The 20675-nt window shown below is 38.3% G+C and overlaps 1 pseudogene; it reads right to left on the bottom strand.

Moving 5' to 3' along the window:
- Window positions 1-20675, bottom strand: part of LOC107062744 (uncharacterized) — a 137709-nt pseudogene that overhangs the window by 73948 nt on the left and 43086 nt on the right.

The raw sequence follows: 20675 nt of genomic DNA, 5'->3' as shown, positions 1-20675 counted from the left end.
TTTACCATAATTTTGTTTCAAATATGGTTTTTCCATAATTTCTAAGAACACAATTTATGTACTTTTGATTTCTATAAATACACATGCTCTTACAATGGTTGATTGTCAACTTGAGGCATATCAAACTCAATTTTCGTCACTTTTTTTCAGCACAGCACACCTGCGGTAGAAAATTCATAACTTGTTGTAGAAAAGTCAAAATAATGATTCGTTTAATGTTCTAGAAACTAGACTCGGAGGTCTACGCATCTCCACAATTCAAAATCAAAACCCTTCTGAATTGATGGGTATTGGTTTTTGAAGTTTGCTATCATTTCTATTTTTTTTTTACAGCTCTATGCAGTGTCACCAAAACATATCTATCTTGGTGTAGGAGATTTCGAATGACGAACGACTTGATTCTATAGAAACTAGACATCAAAGTCTACAACATATCCAAAATCAAGGTAAAATTCCTCATGAATTGACGATAATTATTTTTTGAAGTTGGTGAGCTAACTAATTTTCGACAACATTCATGATTCACTTCTCTGCATCTTCACTGAAGAGCCGCCTATTGAGTTCCGTATTAATTGAGAATTTTGTCATCATCTACGTGGAGAGAGAACACACAAATCTTAAGCCAATACAACCATATTCATCATGACGAGCAGGAGAGCATATGCCACAATTTGTTTTCATGTCGATTAGAAGCTTCGTGCAATTGGCACCGTGAGACACATCACTTTTCTTTCTTTTTTGCAAGTTTACGATGGACCGCAAACATTCTCAATATCATACAAAAAAAGGTGAGTGGTAATCCATAATTGACGAGGAATCACTTGATGCATCTTCATTTATAGTTGTGATTTGACGACGAATCATACATGGTGCAATATTTTAGCGATTGTGGCTTTGATGAAAACGAACAACACTTCGTGCATCTTTTTTTTGCAACTGCGCCTTTGACGAGGAACTACACTTAATGTCTTTTCTTTTGCAGCTGCAGCTTTAGTAACAAACCACACTTGGTGCATCTTCTTCTACAATCACATATTTGATGACGAACCACACATGTTGCATTTTCCTTTTCAATTGTGACTTTGACAACGAACCACATTTACTGCATCTTCATTTGCAGTTGTGACTTTGATGACGAATCACACATGATGCATCTTATTTCGTAGTTATAAATTTGATGATGAACTACACTTAGTGCGTCTTCTTTTGCAATTGCAGCTTTAGTGACGAACGACATTAGTACATCTTCTACAGTTGTGACTTTGATGACAAACTACACGTGGTGCATCTTTTTTTAGAGTTGCGACTTTAATGACAAACCACACATGAAACATCTTTTTTGCAGTTGTGCCTTTGACGATGAACTACACTTGATGCATTTTTTTTTGCGGTTGCGGCTTTGACGATGAACCACACTTAATGCATTTTCTTTTGCGGTTGTGGCTTTGACAACGAACCATATTTAGTACATATTCTTTTGCAGATGCGGCTTTGATAAAGAACCACACTTGATGCATCTTTTACGGCTTTGAAAACAAACCATATTTAGTACATCTTCTTTTGCAGATGCGGCTTTGATGATGAACCACATTTAGTGCATCTTCTTTTATAGTTGTGACTTTGATGACGAACCACACATGATGCATCTTTTTTGTTGTTGCGAATTTGATGATGAACCACATTTGGTGCATCTTCTTTTGCAATTGTGGCTTTAGCGACGAACCACGCTTAGTGCATTTTCTTCTACAATCGCGACTTTGATGACGAACCACACATGAAGCATCTTCTTTTACAGTTGCGATTTTGACAACGAACCACATATAGTGCATCTTCTTTACGAACCACACATGATGCATCTTCTTTACGAACCACACATGATGCATCTTTTGTAGTTGAAGCTTGGCAACAGATCACACTTTGTGCCTCTTCCTCTGTAGTTTTTGCTTTAGCGAGAAGATATTTTGTTGCTTCTTTTACAGTTGCGACTTTGACAACGAACCACATATAGTGAATCTTCTTTACGAACCACACATAATGCATCTTTTGTAGTTGAAGCTTGGCAACAAATCACACTTTGTGCTTCTTCCTCAGTAGTTTTTGCTTTAGCGAGAAGATATTTTATTGCAGTTTGTCCTAGTTCTGGAGAGAAAATACTTGTCACATGATCAACTCCACAAATCAAACTTCAAAATATGCCCCCATGTCAAAGATAGAGGCTTGCTTATGGCTGCATCGATTCATAAAAATATTTGAAGTGATGATGTTTGATGAAGAGGTGCTGTGAAATTTTTAAAGACATCAAAGACGTGTTGAAAACCCACTTCTTGACATTTGAGTTTTTTTTCTACATAGACCTTTTATATAAGATGATATGCCAGTTTTCTTTTTCATCCCTTTCTTATGATTGTTGATGTGTAAAATATTTTGCAATTTTGAAGCAATAAAATATATTTACTTTACACTTCAATGCAAATCATGTGAGTTTTTGTTTTTTCTTATTTGTCTAATCCACCTATTTCAAGGTTTTCGACCTATTTATTTTTTTGGACCATATAGATTTAAACTCATGAGGGCCAAAAGTAACACTTGAAGATTTAACTCATTTTCATAGAGCTTTGGTGACTTGAAGACTTGGCTCGCATTTGAGAAGCATCATGATTTGAGAACTTAGCTCGAATTTGAAGAGCTTTGAAACTTTAGACTTAGCTCAAATTTGATGAGTTTCATGAAATGCATCTTAGACTCGTGCATCGAGAAGCATTTAGACTTAAATATTTTGCTCGAATTTGATGAGCTTTGAAATTTGAAGGTTCAACAGAATTTGATTAACATAATGATATGCATTTTAGGCTCATGTGTCGAGGAACATTTTGACTTGAAGAGTTTTCTTGAATTTGATGAGTTTTGAGACTTGACATTCGACTCAAATTTGAAAAACTTCTTAACTTGCAAACTTAGCTCGAATTTGATGAGCTTCATGACATATATTTTTAACTTGTGCGTCAATGAGCATTTTGATTTGAAGATTTTGCTCAAATTTGAGAAGCCTCGTGACGTTAAAACTTAGCTTGAACTTAACGAGCTTCACTACATGAAGATTTAGCTCGGATTTGATGAACTTTATGCCATGAAGACTTCGCTCGAATTTGATGAGTTAGGAGTATTTTGATTTGAAGACTTAACTCGAATTTGAGAAGCTTTGAGCTTCATGACATGCATTTTAGGCTCATGCGTCGATGAGCATTATGACTTGCAGTTTAGGCCCGTACGTCAAAAAGCATGTCAACTTACATGGAATCTTCAATTTCAGTTTCAGATGAAAACTTGTCCTCATCATCAATGTCAATTATATTTTCTTTGTAATCTTTGCAGTTAAGGCTCAAGCTTCTTCAGCGATTTATGAAGTCAATCAATTGTTCATCATTCCTTTGACGGGTGTTTGCAATCTCTATCATGCTCACTACACGTCTTGTGCTATAAAAAACTCTTAAGGAATTGTTGCTCCATTTACTCCCAACTATCGATGGAACTAGATTCAAGATATATGTACCATTTGAAAGAAATTCCTATGATCTAACAAACAACTTAACAAGATAATCACCATATGTTCCATCATTATTGCAAGTTTCGACAAAGTGTGCTACATGTTGTTTTGGATTTCCATTGCCGTCAAATTGTTGCAATTAGGAGGTTGATAGCCAACATGTATTTTTAGGTTATCAATTCTTTGAGAATACAACTTTACATATGTGAGAGGAGACTTGGACATGCACTCAGATTTATCTTTGATAGAATCTTTGATGAAGTCCTTCAATTTGTCAACAGGAATCAGACCTTTGGCAGACACTTGAAACTCCTTGATGATTGTTTCTTAGTTTGCGAAGGACTCTATTTTCTCCCGAGTTTCATGAAGCTTTGCACATAATTAAGTGGATTCTCTTTCCTCCATATTCTCCACCATGTTTGTCAACTTGGTAATTTGGACGGCTTGACCTTTGATGTACTTTGATAGGCCTTCAACTTCTTTCGTCAAATTTGCAAGTTGTTCTTCTATGGTGAAAGTTTCGATCACCATCGCTTGCATCACCATTGTAGATGATGGAGAATAACATCGATTTTCCATGACATGAGATACATATAGGTTATGCAGAGTAGATACACTGTTTAAGACATCATTATCGGTTGAAGTGAATGACGTTTTAGATGTGGATAAGCTTAATTGGGTAAGAACCCTCTCAACCATTTCGGCGATGTCTTCTTTTGTGGCTTTTGCAGGAGACTTTACACCTTTTGAAGACGAATCAAAGACAATAGCAGATTCATACGACACTTGGAAGGCTTGTTGTCTTAGCAATTTGGCTTGATTCCTTGTGACAGGTCCCATGATTCCCGTAGTAACATCAAGAATGTTTTCCACAACAATGTAGAATTTGGATCCATTAGTTTTTCCAGATGCAGATGCGAATGCAGATGAGGATACAAATGCAGATCCGAATTTGGATGCAGATGCAGATTTTGAGTTGATCTTCTTGAAAGTCATCTCGATCTTTTTTGAACTTTGATTTTTTTTAAGAGAAGAGATGAGATGTAAATATTGTCCCACTGGGCGTGCCAATTTGTATGTGTATAAAGTTTCAACATTATTTGTATTTGAAGTTATGTAAAGGTTACAATATTTATAAAATCTTTAAGAAAATATATGTAATCCCCTCATTCTTGTCTTTGTGGATGTTCTTGATTTGACGAAATACTTGCGGCTCAACACTTGGAGCGAAGACTTCTTTGTATGCGGAAGACTTGCAGATCACCACTGAAGAGCAAGGATTCTCTATGTATTTCTCTATGTGTATTCTCCTTTTTTTCTTCCTCTTTTTTGTATTATGATGATCTCTTTATATAGGCTTGAGCTAGGGTTTTAGGGGTATTTTCGTCCAAGTAATTTTGGCCCTTGGGTTTGAAGAACATGAGTTGGGCTCGTCTTGTCAACTTAATGGACTGACCCAAATGAAATTTGGACTTTATTTAAGTCATATATTTTGACTTAAATACAAATCCGACTTTATTAACCAGTAATTTGACTTGATCAATATATCATGAATTTATGGATTAATCTAAAATTGAATATGGATTTATCAATAAAATTTCATTGTCTACAACGGGTGTGACATTAGCGCCTTACCAATTATTTATGACTCGTCCTTGATGCCTTGTTGATTCTTTCATTGTTGCATTACCTTTGCTTGGACAAGATCTATAGACACAACTTTGGGGCTTTGATTGAAATGTATGGTAAGGCTATAATTTCTCTTCTAGCACGATCCTGATGGACTAAGTTTATTATGACTTAATATTGACATTATATGACTTGTAGTCTTATCATATTGAGTTAGCTACCACAACATGATATATTGTCTATCAAACAGGAATCCCTTCCCGACTTAATGACCTAGAAAAACATGTTACGATTATGCTTAATCGAATGTGATCACTGATGTGTCGTGGAGTTAGGGTACTTTTGATGCTCAAAACTTAGGATTTATGTAAGTTTTCACGTGTATCTTAGTAGATTTAATGGTGTTTTGTAGTTGTTTTACGGGAAACAAGATTCGGGAAATAAATGCAAGTGTGGGATCTAACAAGCTAGGTTTTTTGGGTTCACTAAGGCTATCTACGAGTCGTGGTTTGAACCATGAGTCATAGAAGCTTTCATAAATGAAAGTTTAAGGCTGGTGAAAAAGGATATATGATGTACGAGTGTGCAGTACGGGTCGTAATTTCATCCACGAGTCGTAGACTTGGATTGTAGAAACGTATTGAAAGATAAAAAAGACCCCGAGTTGCACGAGAGAGCGGTGGTAGAAGTATTTATGAGCCATAGAAGCAGATCATGGTTGAGATACTTAAGGTGAACTAAAACATCCTGAGTTCTACAAAGGAAATGCACGAGTCGTAGAAGCTTCCATGTATCGTAGAATATGTTCATGATAAAAAATTCCCGAGGCTGCTTTGACGGTCATCTACGAGAGGGTTGCACAATCCTTAGATGTAGTCATGGAAAGTGTCGAGTCCAGTTTTCCCAAATCAGTTTAGATGGATTTTTATGTCTATAAATGTTTTTCTTAGGTTTTATTTTACATTGTTATGTACATTTTGGTTTAGAAATTAGAAGTAAACAACTCTTTGCTTTTATTCTTAAATTTTGGAGATTTATTACACATCGATATTTGGTTTTAACTTTGAACTTCAATTCTCAATTATGGGTTTTCAATATTCATATTGTAAGTGCATGATTTCTTTTAATTTAATTATTATTAATTGTGATCATATAATTATGAGTAGCTAAACCCAGAAATATGGTTATGGGAACCATGAAGAATTAATGAAGTAGACCTAATATTTAGTAAACCTTAATAAGTGTGCATGCATGTATTTTTTTCCCTTCTCTTTGATTGGTCTTTAAAGGAGTACTACGTTAGAACTCACCATTTCCTTACTTTCCGAACCAAGGGGGTAACTGATAACGCTCAACTACACCTCATCCAATATTAGGTGTAGATGATCGTAATCTAGTATAAATCCAACATAGAGTTGGGGTCGATCCCACATGGAGTGATACAAGTTTGAATTCAATTACAAAGTTATAAACATGTTCTAAACGATTGTAGGAATAGAAGTTATTGAAATCATTGAAGTAAGTCAAAGGGTTGACAACAAATGTCACATAGGGGTTTAGATTTGTCAATTAACAACTAAGAACAATAGGGGAGTAATCAAGTAGATAAAGGGGTACTTGGGGATGTGATCGATTAAACGCTGATTCCACTATATGTGTAGTTACAATTTACTAACAAACGCTAAATCTTAGTGGGTAGGCTAGGCTATAGATGTAATAGCTTTCTCTCGAACAACTATTAAGATTCAAGCGAGTTTTCTCGAACCTCGACCATCATAACACTATAAGCAGCCCAATACCTCGATTTATCTACTCTCTCGAGCTAGATAAGCAATTTCGGATTAAGATTCACTCTCTCGAGCTGAACCCATAACAACCCAAACACTACAATCATCAGTTGGTGATCTTAGTTCTAAAGCCTCTCTCAAAAGCAAGCATAGAATACTACAATTCATAAATTAAACCTCAATTACCAACTGAACCCACTTCAAAATAGCAGTTAAATCATAAAACAACAACACCCATAAGCTAATTAGAGCAAATAATCACAAAATCACACCCCCTGGGATGGAAAGAGAATAATTCAATACCAATTTCGTTCTCTATAGTTGGGTATTAATCCTCAAGTCTTTACAATGCTTCAATTTAGCTTCAATTCCAAAACCCAATTCGATATCTACTAGAAAACTCTTCAAAACTAAGCAGAACAATGTATTGTGTAAAAATATGAGTCTAACAATGATAGGTTGCCCCGATCTTTTCTTAAAAATCAATTTATACTTTCTCAAAATTTGGCCTTCGGGGTCGTTCGATGGTATAAGTCAAGTGTCGTCGAACAAGTCGGTGACACGCCAAACACGTCTTTCCATCGCCTTTTGATCTTACGTTATCACCATTTTAATGTTGTAATCTTAGGCGGTCGAAGTCGGGATCACCGACCTGATCGGTAATGCGCCATTTGTCCTTTCTAATTGTCGTTTTTGCTTGTGTCTTCACCAACAATTCTGTAATATTAGGCGATCTGAGCCTCCTTCGCCAATCCAATCGGCGTATCACCAAAAGGTATGTTACCTTGCCCAATTTCTCTTCTCCAAGGGTTGGCATTCTGTAACTTTAGGCGAGCAAAAGGGACTACTCGGTGAGTCGCCGAGTGTCTTCGATGGTCTTCAGCTTTGCTTCTCTTCTTTATATTGTTCATTAATGTCTTTGCCTTACTATTTTGCCTTTTTATCTGCAAATTAGCATTTAAAACATCAGTTTAGAGCACAAAATAGGCATCAAGGACAATAAAACTATGAATAACACGCCCTAAATGAGTCGAAATTTCAGACTCATAAACACCCCCAACTTAAACTTTTGTTTGTCCTCAAGTAAAACTCAACATCAATCAGTTCAACAAGGATGTCTACAAACAGTGCTACTCAAGACTAAATACAAATGCACACAAGAGGTTCAAATTTTGCATGCATTATTCAATTGTGCACTCTAAGTTTTAAATTGTGACTAACCATCATCAAATAGACTCAATCTCACAATGTTTGGTTCAAATGCAAGTTCAAGCTCAACAAAAGCGTTCAAATGCAATGTATGGTCATTTTGGTTTAGTGACTTCTACCTTCATGAAGTATGGCCTGCAAATCACTTTTTCTCTTTCTCTTTCACAAGTTATGATGTTCATAATCCACCCTATTATTCATTTAAGCATGACTCCCTGGATACCCCATTTCGTTTGCTCCTTCCACACACTTTATTTTACAAACTCTTCTCTTTTTCAATTTTTTTCTTTTCTTTTTCTTCTTTTTTTTATATGGAGAAGTTCCATCTTTTTCATCATGATCCTTCAAAGGAAAATTTTTCACATTCCTTTATTTTCCTTCTTTTTCACCACACCCCCAACTTAGGCTTTTGGTCTAAGTTGGCTATTCAAACAAACCAATACTTTATGAAGGTTATAGGTGTGGGACAAAGAGGTCAAAGTTGTTCAAGTTTCTTTCAAAGAAAAGGCTAGGCTCAAAACGGTGCCAAGCTAGGTTCTCACTTCTCACAAGGTGGCCACAAAGAGGTATAATGTCAATTTTTGGTTCACTCTTAACAAATTTTCCATAAGATCATTTCAATCGCTTGCTTCAATCAATCAATTGGACTAACGGGGCAAGTTCTAGATGTCATCAAACACAATATTCAAAACAACCTCACCGCACATGGCATTCGATGTAATTATCAAACAAGACTCAACAATCTTAAGCTAGCGTGCAATGATCATCACGAGAGATCGACTCAATCAATCGGCTAATCACAACAAGATGCTAGGAATTCACATATGACCTATGTAGTTCGAATTGTCTCATTGTAGCCGCACACTCCTATCGTTCAATTGAAAGCACTATTCAAGTCATTAGTATTGATCAAAACTGACACTCAAATTTGCAAGAAAACAGCCACATTCAAACACATCAAGAGGTGGTATTCAGAATAAGTCCCCACCCCACCAAAAACATCTGACATTGTCCTCAATGTAAAAAGAAATAGAACACGAAATAAATACAGAAGTACAATAGCACTAAATGAAAAGAATAGGGGAAGAAGGACTCTTCACTATGTGGCCAGTCGACGAATTGCTGAGGAGAGTGCCGAACCATTCGACACACCAACTAACTGGATGAGGCTCGCCAAAATATTGAGAACACTGGCTCTCCAATTGGGACCAAAAGGCGAGTTAAATTGGGTTCGCCGAATCACATTGACGCACCACCAAGTATACTGACCTCGTCGCCAAATTTTCCAGAACACCAACCCTTCAGGAGTGATCAAAGGGCGGTGGAAGTCGGGTTCACCAAACCTCATCGACGCATCGGCAAGCAGCCTGGCTGCTTCGCCAAATATTCCAGAATATAGTCCTCCCTTCATGTGAAAAAGGTGAGCCAAATCGCGATCGCCGAGATGGTCGTGCCTTCACAAAATCGCCCGTACCTGCACATCCAACACACATTATTCAAAACAACTAAAGCTTGGGTTGCCTCCTAACAAACGCCTTATTTAATGTCCCGGCACGACGTGGAAATGATGTTAAGCATGTTCCAAATACACCACTTCAATTACCGAAATCTCATGACATTTTCCAATATAGAGTTTCAGATGCTACCCATTCACCTTGAAAGTTGGACCATCTTTACCTTCAATTTCAATTGCCCCATTTGTGAACACTCGAGTCACCTTGAATGGACCAGACCACTTTGATTTAAGTTTACCGGGAAAAAGTCTCAAACGAAAATTATAGAGCAGCACAAAATCACCGACTCGGAATTCGCGTAGAAGGATTTTGGCATCATGCCACTTCTTCATTTTCTCCTTATACAGAGCTAAACTTTCGTATGCTCTCAACTGAAATTCCTCCAACTCATGAAGTTGATTTACTCTCCCTTGCGCAGCCATCTCTCAGTTCAGATTTAGTGTCTTCAACGCCTATAGAGCTTTATGCTCAAGATCAATTGGCAAGTGACATGACTTTCCAAACACTAAATGATATGGTGACATACCAATCGGTGTTTTGAATGCATTACGATATTCCCACAGAGCATCATCCAATTTTCCAGACCAATCCGTCTGATTTGCATTCACCATTTTTGCCAAATATCTTTTATCTCTCGGTTTGATACTTCCACTTGGCCACTAGTTTGTGGATGGTATGGCGTTGCAATTTTATGCTTAACCCCGTATTTGCTCAACAATGATGCAAATATCCTGGTGCCAAAATGAGATCCTCCATAACTGATGATAGCACGCGGAGTGCCAAATTGTGCGAAATTATATCGCTTTAAGAATTGCACCACACTTTTTCCCTCATTGTCGGGTAATGCTACAGCCTCCACCCATTTGGAATCATAATCAACCGCCACCCCAATGTACTTGTTGCCAAAAGAGTTCACAAACGGACCTATGAAATCTATAACCCAAACATCAAACAACTCAACTTCTAAGATAGAGTTGAGAGGTAATTCATGCTTTCTTGATACCCCTTCTTGCTTTTGGAAAGGTATGCAATGTTTCACAAAGTCATGTGTGTCTTGGTATAGAGATTGCCAATAATAACCACTTTGAAACACTTTTGATGTTGTTCGCACTCCGCTATGATGTCCACTAATAGGTGAAGCATGACACGCATTGAGAACTTCATGGACTTCCTCTTACGGTACACATCGTCGAATTATATGGTCTGCACATTCTCTGAATAGATACGGTTTGTCCCAAAAATATTTCTTTACATCGAATAAGAACCGTTTTCGTTGGTAAAAATTTAGACCCTCGGGAATTATTCCACATACTACATGGTTTGCAAGTTCAGCATACTAAAGTGTGTTGCTTTGGGTTACCCTTATCACTGTTTCATCTGGAAATTCAGCCACAATGTCTCTTTCTTTGGGGTCAAATGTGTTGATTTCTAACCGCAACAAATGATCTGCCACTTGATTTTCACTCCCCTTTTGATCTTTTACTTCAAAATCAAACTCTTGCAACAGCAAGACCCATCTAATCAACCTCGGCTTTGCATCTTTCTTCACCATTAAGTACCACAACGCTGCATGATCATTGTGAATTATCACTCTAGGTCGCAACAAGTATGCCCTGAACTTTTCAAATGCGTATACAATAACAAGTAATTCATGTTCCGTGACAGTGTAGTTATGTTGTGCTCCATTTAGCGACTTACTAGCATAATTGATTGGATGAAAGATTTTGTTACGCTTTTGCCCTGACACAGCTCCTAGAGCAGTACCACTTGCATCACACATCACCTCAAATGGTTTGGACCAATCTGGGCTAATGATCACTGGGGTAGAGATTAGCTTTTCTTTCAAGAACTTAAAGGCTTTTGAGCAAGCATCATTTAAAACAAACTTTGCCTCTTTCTCCAATAGATTGCACAATGGGTGTGCAATTTTTGAGAAGTCTTTGATGAATCTCCGATAGAACCCTGCATGACCCAAGAAACTTTGGATACCTTTTACACAGATAGGTGATGGCAACTTCTCGATTACCTCGATCTTTGTTTTTTCTACCTCCAATCCCTTTTGTGACACTTTGTGGCCTAGGACTATGCCTTCCTTAACCATGAAATGACATTTTCCCTAATTTAGGACTACGCACCTGTGAAGCCCCTGCTCAAGATGTGCCAAGCATGTTTCAAATGAATCAACCATGACTGAGAAATCATCCATGAAGACTTACATTGAGTCCTCCACCATGTCTACGAAAATAGAAAACATGCACCGTTGGAATGTTGCCGGAGCATTGCACAACCCAAATGAAATTCCCTTGAAAGAAAAAGTACCATAGGGGCATTTTAATGTGGTTTTCTCTTGGTATTCCAGTGCAATAGAAATTTGGTTATACCCGAAGTAGTCATCCAAGTAACAATACCATCCACGCCCCGCAAGTCGATCGAGCATTTGATCCATAAATGAATTACATCCACTTAATGATCTCTTTATTCACCACTTATTGCATAGGTGGGTTTAATCTTCTTTGATGCTCAACATTTGGCTTGCATTACTATCCAACTGGATTTTGTGGGTGAAAATCCCAAAGAGGAATACCGATAATATCATCAATTATCCATCATATTGCCTTGATGTAACGTCTCAATACTTCAAGAAGCAATTTCACTTGCCATTCAAGCAAGACTGCTGCAATGATAATGGTCAAGGTGTTATTTACCCTCAAGAATGCATACCAAAGATGAACCGGAAGTACTTTCAGCTCAAGCTTTGGAGGCTCCTCCGTAGATGGTTTAGTGGGAGGACTTTCTCGATTTTTTAGATCAACATCAAGCTTTAATGGGTTTATTGAGTACACACCTAGCCCCGATAGAGCAGCCACCATTTCATCATACCCTTGAACTTTGGTCTCATCATAATTCAAAAGGACAGCCGCAAGAGGTTCACCCACATGCATCATTTCACTCACACTAGCCAATGTTTCATCAATCACATCAATCGTTGAAACTACATGAATGTCACTAGGTTGCTTCATTGATTTGCACACATTGAAGGTAACATCCTTTTTATTTACCCGAAACTTTAACTCCCCACTTTCAACATCCACTAGAGCTCTTCTGGTTGCCAAAAATGGTCTACCCAAAATTATAGGTACTTCTGCATCAATCTCACAATCCAAAATAACACAATCAGCCAGAAAGATAAACCGATCAACCTTCACCAATATATCATACAGTATCCCAACGGGGTGCTTGATAGACATATCCACCATAAGAAGCCGCATTGTTGTGGATTTTGGTTCACCCAGCCCAAGTTGTTTGAAGATGGCATATGGCATGAAGTTTATACTTGCCCCCAAATCACATAATGCTTTGGCAAACTGAAGCATACCAATGGTACATTGGATAGTAAATTCCCCCGGATCCTCTTTCTTTGTAATCACATCGCTGGTCATAATGGCACTACAATTGTGAGACACTTCAGTTGTTTCAAAGTCCATGATCCTCTTCTTAGTGACCAGCTCCTTCATGAATTTTGCATATCCCGACATCTCCAATAATGCTTACACTAAAGGAAGGTTTATAGATAGTGTCTTAAACACGGATAGGAATTTCTTAAACTTTTCTTCTTCATTTTTCTTTTTGAGCCGTTGAGGGAATGGGGGATTTATTTGGGAAGAGGTTGCACTAACTTTGGAGATGATGCAACCCTTTCTTTAGCTATCTGCAACTCTTCGGTGGTGCTTTGCCTTGGATTTTCTTCCTCCTCTAGCATATCATTCTCTGGTGCTTGAGCGGACCTCTATATCTCAATGGTGTCTTTCTCTTCTTCACAAGTGTTAGTCCCATCATTCACCTTCACATTACCAACTGATATCTTCCCACTTCGAGTTACAACTTCCAACTCTTTGTCATTTTCAGCCCTTGGACTTTTTGTATACTCATTTGCACTATTTTCAAATAGCTTGGGTTCTAATTGAGCTGAAAGTTTAATCATTTGGCATTCAAGTTGCTTGATTTCATTTCCGTGAGAATTTACCTTATTATTCAATGACGAGAAGTCAGCCTTCATCTCCTTAAGCATGTCATCTGATCCTTCAACCTTGTCTAGGATACGCGATAACAATTCATCAACTCGAAGGTTTCCTGAACTACCTTTGGATCTTGTGCTGTCACTTGATTGAGTGTGATACTCTTCATGATTATCTTCTTTCTTCCAATGGTCATTTTGCTCAGTCCAATCTTTATTGTATCCTCTTTCCTCTTCTCCATTAAATGTGTTCCAACCTTGATTCCCACCTGACTTAAAATAGCTCGGGCGAGAACCCTTCTCAAGTCTAAACACTCTTTTTACATCTTTGCTTTCAACAACACTCACCATCACTTGTTTTCTTAATGACTCCATTTGTGTCATCATCTTGCTAATATTCTCATCTCGCTCTTTATCCTTGTCAATTTTCTCCTTTGTCATCCTAAAATTCAATGGAGACACTTGGTCCTCTTGAGTGTACCACTCCCGATTTATCTTTGTCATTTCATCAAGAAGGGAAGAGGCTACTTCAAATGGTTGTAACATTATCCCTCCTCAGGATAGCTAATCATCTACTCATTTGTTCACTGAGTCTAAGCTCCTGTAGAAATAATGAAGTATCACATTGTCCAGAATCCCATGAGTCGGACACTGTAGCAACAACTTTTGAAATCTCAGCCATGTTTCATGAATCGGTTCCCCTTCTAATCGCTGAAGTTTTGGATATTGTCACGCAATTCACCATTTTTTAGGGTGGAAATAATGTTATGTAGAATGCCTCGGTAACTTCTTCCCAAGACGAAATGGAGTTCCTCGGTAGATCCGCTAACCACTTGGTTGCTTCCCCCATCAAAGAGAAAGGGAACAACCGGCGCTGAACTGATTCTTGTGAAATATTCTTGAGCGAGAATGGACTACTGTCACGACCCAAGGGTACCCCTTAGACGTAACAAGGCACATAGAACCCCAAAAGGCACCATGTAAGCCACTTAGCATATCATAACATAAGAATAGAACAATAAAGAGTAAAAAATGCATTTAAGTCCAAATTTTTTTTAAAGGAAAGCGGAAGTCTAGACTTGTCTCAATTAGCCATCTATTACAATTCTTGAATCAAAGAGGATCACAACCCATACAACATAATCTGAAAGCCAAATACAAGAATGAAACTAGTAAATGAAGATATCTATCCTCGAATCATGAGGACTCACCAACAAGCAAGTAGGAATGAGTAAATCCAAGCTCTAGCCACAATGGGGACCACCTTGAGAACCAGACCCTACACTTGGGGAAAATGTAGAAAATATGGGTTAGTACAAAAATGCACTAAGTATGATAGCCATGCATAAAATAATGAAAACATGCTAAAAGGGACATTTTATTTGAATGCGTGCAATTTACCAAGTTAAAGCACCACTTTGAACATAATGGAAAAGAATAAGTCATAAGCATCATCAACTCATAGATCATCATATCATAATAGGAACAAATCATACATACCCTCAAAGCATACTTGTGCATTGCATGAATAAGATCCCATAATGTCACTCATGCTAAGTATAGCCTCTTGAGTAACTATAACTCATCATTCATACTCTTGTTCACACTATTACCATAATGGGGAATAAGCCTTAACCGATATAGACCATGTTAGCTTATCATGGAATGCAGTGTCTACCCCACACTGAAAAGGGGTTGTCCTACTTTTCTAAGGTAGAACCATACTCTTAGCTTAGGTGGATCCACTAGCTAAATACCCACGAGGGCACATAGTTTATGGGATAAGGAGATTGATTCTAAAAACCCGAACTCAACTATGGTAGAAGGTTTCCATCTCATGAGATACATACCTTCGGAACCCGTACTCAACTAAGGTAAAAGGAACCCATTTGGAAAGCCGGACTCAACCAGTGTAAAAGCTTTCATTAGGAAGCCGGACTCAACTAGCGTATAAGCTTCCATTTCATATTCATATCCACTCGGTGCTAAGCATTAATTCCCATGGATTACATATTAACTTGCAACAACACAACAAGTAGATCATAGTCATAATCACTTTACTCTCAAAGAGTTCTTAAAGCATATTCATCAAACTCATAATCATGCATAATCCTCATACTTTGCCCATTCAAGGACCATAGATCATATTCAATCAAAACATCTAGAATTACTACACTAGACATGGATAATAACATAATTCAAGTAACCCAACTATCACAAGCATAATCTCATAACATCATTCTAAAATCAACAAACCCACATCACAAGGTCATAATTGGGGAAATTAGGGATTTCATGGGTTCTTGGGGGTTTCAACATAAAAACCATCATAAATCATCAATTAAATCATAATATAAAGTAATTTAATCATTAAAATCGTTTCTGAAAGGAACCCATGACTTGGAGTCAAACTCTAGCTTTTTGGGGAAATTTCTATCTTTGAAATTGAGTTTGAAGGGACTACACGGATGAAGACTATCCATGGATGAAGAACTAACATACCTTAACAATGGAGTCCAATGAATTTGATGAGAAGAACTTGTTCCTTGAACCCTAGCTTTACCTTCTTCCTTCTTCTTCTTCCTTGGAGTTTTAGAGAGAGAAATTTTGGTGAGGAGATGAACTTTGAGGAAATATTTGGGTGTTGTGAAAATATTACTTAGTTTAGGTGAATTTTACTTAAAAAATGACTTATATAGTGACCCTAAACTTACCCAAAATGAATTCACTTTGATGGGACTTAAACCGGAATTTCCCAAAAGACCCCTCGCTTAAAGTGAGCTGCCAGGTGCCATGAGGGGCTCCATAAGAAGTGGTCATGACCACGAGCCATGGTCCCTCTCATGGAATTGAGGCAGTGGCTAGGCAAACTTTTGCCTTTAGTTCACAATCCTAAGGCACCTTCACGAGGGGCTCCACGAGCCGTGGTACAAAGCCACAAACCGTGGTCCCTCTCGTGGGCCTTGCGGCAGTGGATAAGCCACTCTCCATCACCTCTCAACCACAATGCATGTTCAAGGCCACTCCTACGATTCATCTAAGGCTTCATGAGTCGTGAAGTGGCTCGTGTGGAGGAGCCAATTTGAGGCAGTCTTAAGGAGGCTATTGCCTCCACCTTCACGAGTGGCACCACGACTCGTGGTGAGCACCACTAGTCGTGAAGACCCTACTGGTCTTGGGGAAGTGCCTTGGCAAGGCTTGGGAAGACTTGGCCCTTGGCCCTTGCCCCTTTGCCCTTGGCCCTAAACCACCTCCATGACTCTACCCCTCAAACGTAGCTCTAGTTTAGCCTACTAGTTTCCGAGGTGTTACAACTACATAAATCCACAAAGTTCCGAATATGGTCATGGGGGTTCTCATGATCCAACCCTCTAAATACACCCTTAGCTTGAAATAGTTGCAGCATCGTGTTTGTCTCATGGAATGCAACATGACCCACAACTGGAGGTAAGCGAATAGTACCTAAGTTCCCCAATTGAGCGTCATTGGCATTATTGAGGTCACTAACATCATCTTGGTGACCAAGTTGGTTCACGGTGCTTCCATTAGCACTCATATTTCCACCTAATCACAAACAACTCACAACACAAGGTAAGTCAATTCAGCTACAACACAAAAAGATCACAATTTAAACTTTAATAATAGAATTCTAAACACTACTCCCCGACAGCGGCGCCATTTTTGATAACGCTCAACTACACTTCATCCAATACTAGGTGTAGACTATCGTAATCTAGTATAAACCCAACATAGAGTTGGGGTCGATCCCACAGGGAGTGATACAAGCTAGAATTCAATTACGAAGTTATAAACGTGTTACAAACGATTGTAGGAATAGAAGTTATCAAAATCATTGAAGTAAGCCAAAGGGTTGACAAAAAATGTCAGATGGAGGTTTAGATTTGTCAATAAACAACTAAGAACAATAGGGGAGTAATCAAGTAGATAAGGGGTACTTGGGGATGTGATCGATAAAAGCTAATTCCGCTATATGGGTAGTTGCAATTTACTAACAAACGCTAAATCTTAGTGGGTAGGCTAGGCTATAGATGCAATAGCTTTCTCTCGAACAACTATTACGATTCAAGCGAGTTCTCTCGAACCTCGACCAGCATAACACTATGAGTAGCCCAACACCTCGATTTATCTGCTCTCTCGAGCTAGATAGGCAGTTTTTGTCATGACCCAGACCGCTGTGATTGGCACCCACACTAACCCTCCGGTGGGAGAACCACTACCACAACCCAACTAAGAAACTTAAAGAGCTAAACCATTTAAAGATACGGAAGCAGGTTTAAATGACGACTTAAATAAGGAGTTTCCATAAACTCCCAAGGTTTAAGACAAACAACTACGCATAACCCTCGCGAAAATTCAACCCCTAGACTTGAAAGTCATTGTACCAAAACTCTACCAATCCATAAGTCTAAGAAAAAGGGGGTGCAACCCCAAAAAACCAAACATAAGTAAAAGTCTAAATGTATAAATAGCCTGAGTCCGAAAAGAGTGGACCAAACTAATGATGGATCCATGGCAGCCCGAAAGAACTTGATCACCCTCGAATCTAGTCTCGGTCAATGATCAACTAGCTGAGATCTACTAGTAGCCGCCTGAAGATGCCATGTGCTTCACAAGGAAAGAGAAAGTGTAGTATCAGTACACGAAACCACGGTGTACTGGTAGGATCACGCGGCTACTCCGGTAAGCAAAATATGCACAAGTAATTACAACACAGTAAACACACATATACAGGATGCATATTTCAATTATCATTCTAGGAGCAATATTCAATTTCCCAATATCAATGATAGGTAGATATGAATGTGACAATCACAAATGGTCCACTCATGGAACCCACACCAAAACTGTTAGTGTGTCGGAACATGACACCCGATCCAATATATGTGTGTCAGAATGTGACACCCGGTCTAATATATGTGTCGAAACATAACACCCTGTCCAATATATGTGATAGAACGTGACATCCGGTTCAATCAGCACAACCACAGTCACAATCACACCCATAATGAACGGTGTGCACATAGTCACACAGTCAAGTAACAGGTTCATGGCATGTAATTGTTCATACATAATCATTTCATTAGATTTGATTCATGTTTCCCTATTCACATACATGCATGCATACAATGGAGCAATTAACATGCATATATAACACAATAGGAAGTCAAACCATCACCTACCTTGAAACCAAGCCTGAACACTCCTAAGACACTTGATCATTCCCTTTCCGAAGTCTTTCAACTTGTTCTTGGTCTAAAACAAGCAATTAATGCAAGGATCAATAAATAAGGTCTAATTTACCTGGATTCTAACAAAATATCAACCCAAGGCCAAACCCATGATCCTAATGCTCAACTAGGGCATTTCCCACAATTAACTTCAGTTCAAAACCCTCCCCCACCGATAATTAACAAGGATTCCAGGTTTTAGGAATCAAAATATGGATTAGGGGAGTAATATCTTACCTTTAGCGTGAGAATTCGTTGAAATTTGATAGGGAACTGCCTTGGGTCATCCCTTAGCTCATAAGAACGAGGTTTTGCAACAAAAAAAAAATTGGGGTTTTTACCCTATTTAATTCGCGACTGGCCTGCCACAGCGGGCCCCATCACAACACACCTTCAAACCTTGACGTTCTAAAACTACCCTTTCACGCGAAGATCAGTTTCTGGAGTTTTACTCACCCGAATTCGATTTCGTAAAGCAGTACAGGCTCCTTAACGTCTTGGCTATCCACCCATGTGATCAAACTCATAATTAAATCCCCCATCCATTACCAGATTGCCCTAGACCTCACCTGACTCAGATTTCGTCCAAGTCTGGCCTAGGCGGGAAATTTCAAAGTTACTACTCAAAAGTTTTCTAGCCCGAATTCCTTCCCCATTGGCTTATCCATAATGATAGGAATAGGTCGTTAAAGTTTTGGAGTAAGATTCACTCTCTCGAGATGAACGCATAACAACCCAAACACTACAATCATCAATTGGTGATCTTAATTCTAAAGCCTCTCTCTCAAGCAAGCATAGAATACTACAATTCATAAATTAAACCTTAATTACCAATTGAACCCACTTCAAAACAACAGTTAAATCAGAAAACAACAACATCCATAATCTAATTAGAGCAAATAATCATAAGATCACACCCCCAAGGATAGGGGTTTTAGCCACACATCATAAAAGAGAAGATTTCAATGCCAATTTCGTTCTCCATAGTTGTGTATTAATCCTCAAGTTTTACAATGCTTCAATTTAGCTTCAATTCCAAAAACCAATTCGATATTTACTAGAAAATTTTCAAAACCAAGCAGAACAATGTTTTCGTGTAAACATCTGAGTCTAACAATGATAGGATGCCCTGATCTTTTCTTAAAAATCAATTTATACTTTCTCAGAATTTGGCCTTCGGGGTCGTTCGGCGATATAAGTTGAGTGTCGCCGAATAAGTCGACAATATGATGCTTATCGTGACCTACGACACTATCCTACGGTATGAGTGTCTACGATCGTCGATAATATAGTAACCCAACCAAGGGTTGGGGTCATGTCCCAAGGGAGCGGTTTTGAGAATTAATAACCAATTAGAATTTCATTCAAGTTAGTCGTAATTAAACACATTTGCGATAAAAGACATTGTAAATTAAAGGGGTGACATAAAAGTGTCAAATATCAAAGGGGGTTTTGTAACAAGTACTAAAACAACAAAATAAACAAGAAAATCAAGTATGGGGAAAGGTTCTTGGGATGTGACCGTAATACAAGTTGAGATAAATTGTTGGGTACATGCTTTCAATAGGAAATTTGCAAGACAATAGCGACTAGGCTAAGCTTTAAATGGAAATAAGTTCCCTCTCGGGCAACTTACCCCGTTTCAAATGCGTTCCTCTCGGACACCCATTTGCCGCATGAAGACCAACATATGCCTTACCCCACTCACTCTATCGAGCTGAGTGTTAG

The sequence above is a fragment of the Solanum tuberosum genome, unplaced genomic scaffold (genome assembly GCF_000226075.1).
Source record: "Solanum tuberosum cultivar DM 1-3 516 R44 unplaced genomic scaffold, SolTub_3.0 scf00011, whole genome shotgun sequence".
Classification (NCBI taxonomy): domain Eukaryota; kingdom Viridiplantae; phylum Streptophyta; class Magnoliopsida; order Solanales; family Solanaceae; genus Solanum; species Solanum tuberosum.
The sequence above is the reverse complement of the archived record's forward strand: the minus strand, read 5'-3'. Positions and strand labels throughout refer to the sequence as shown.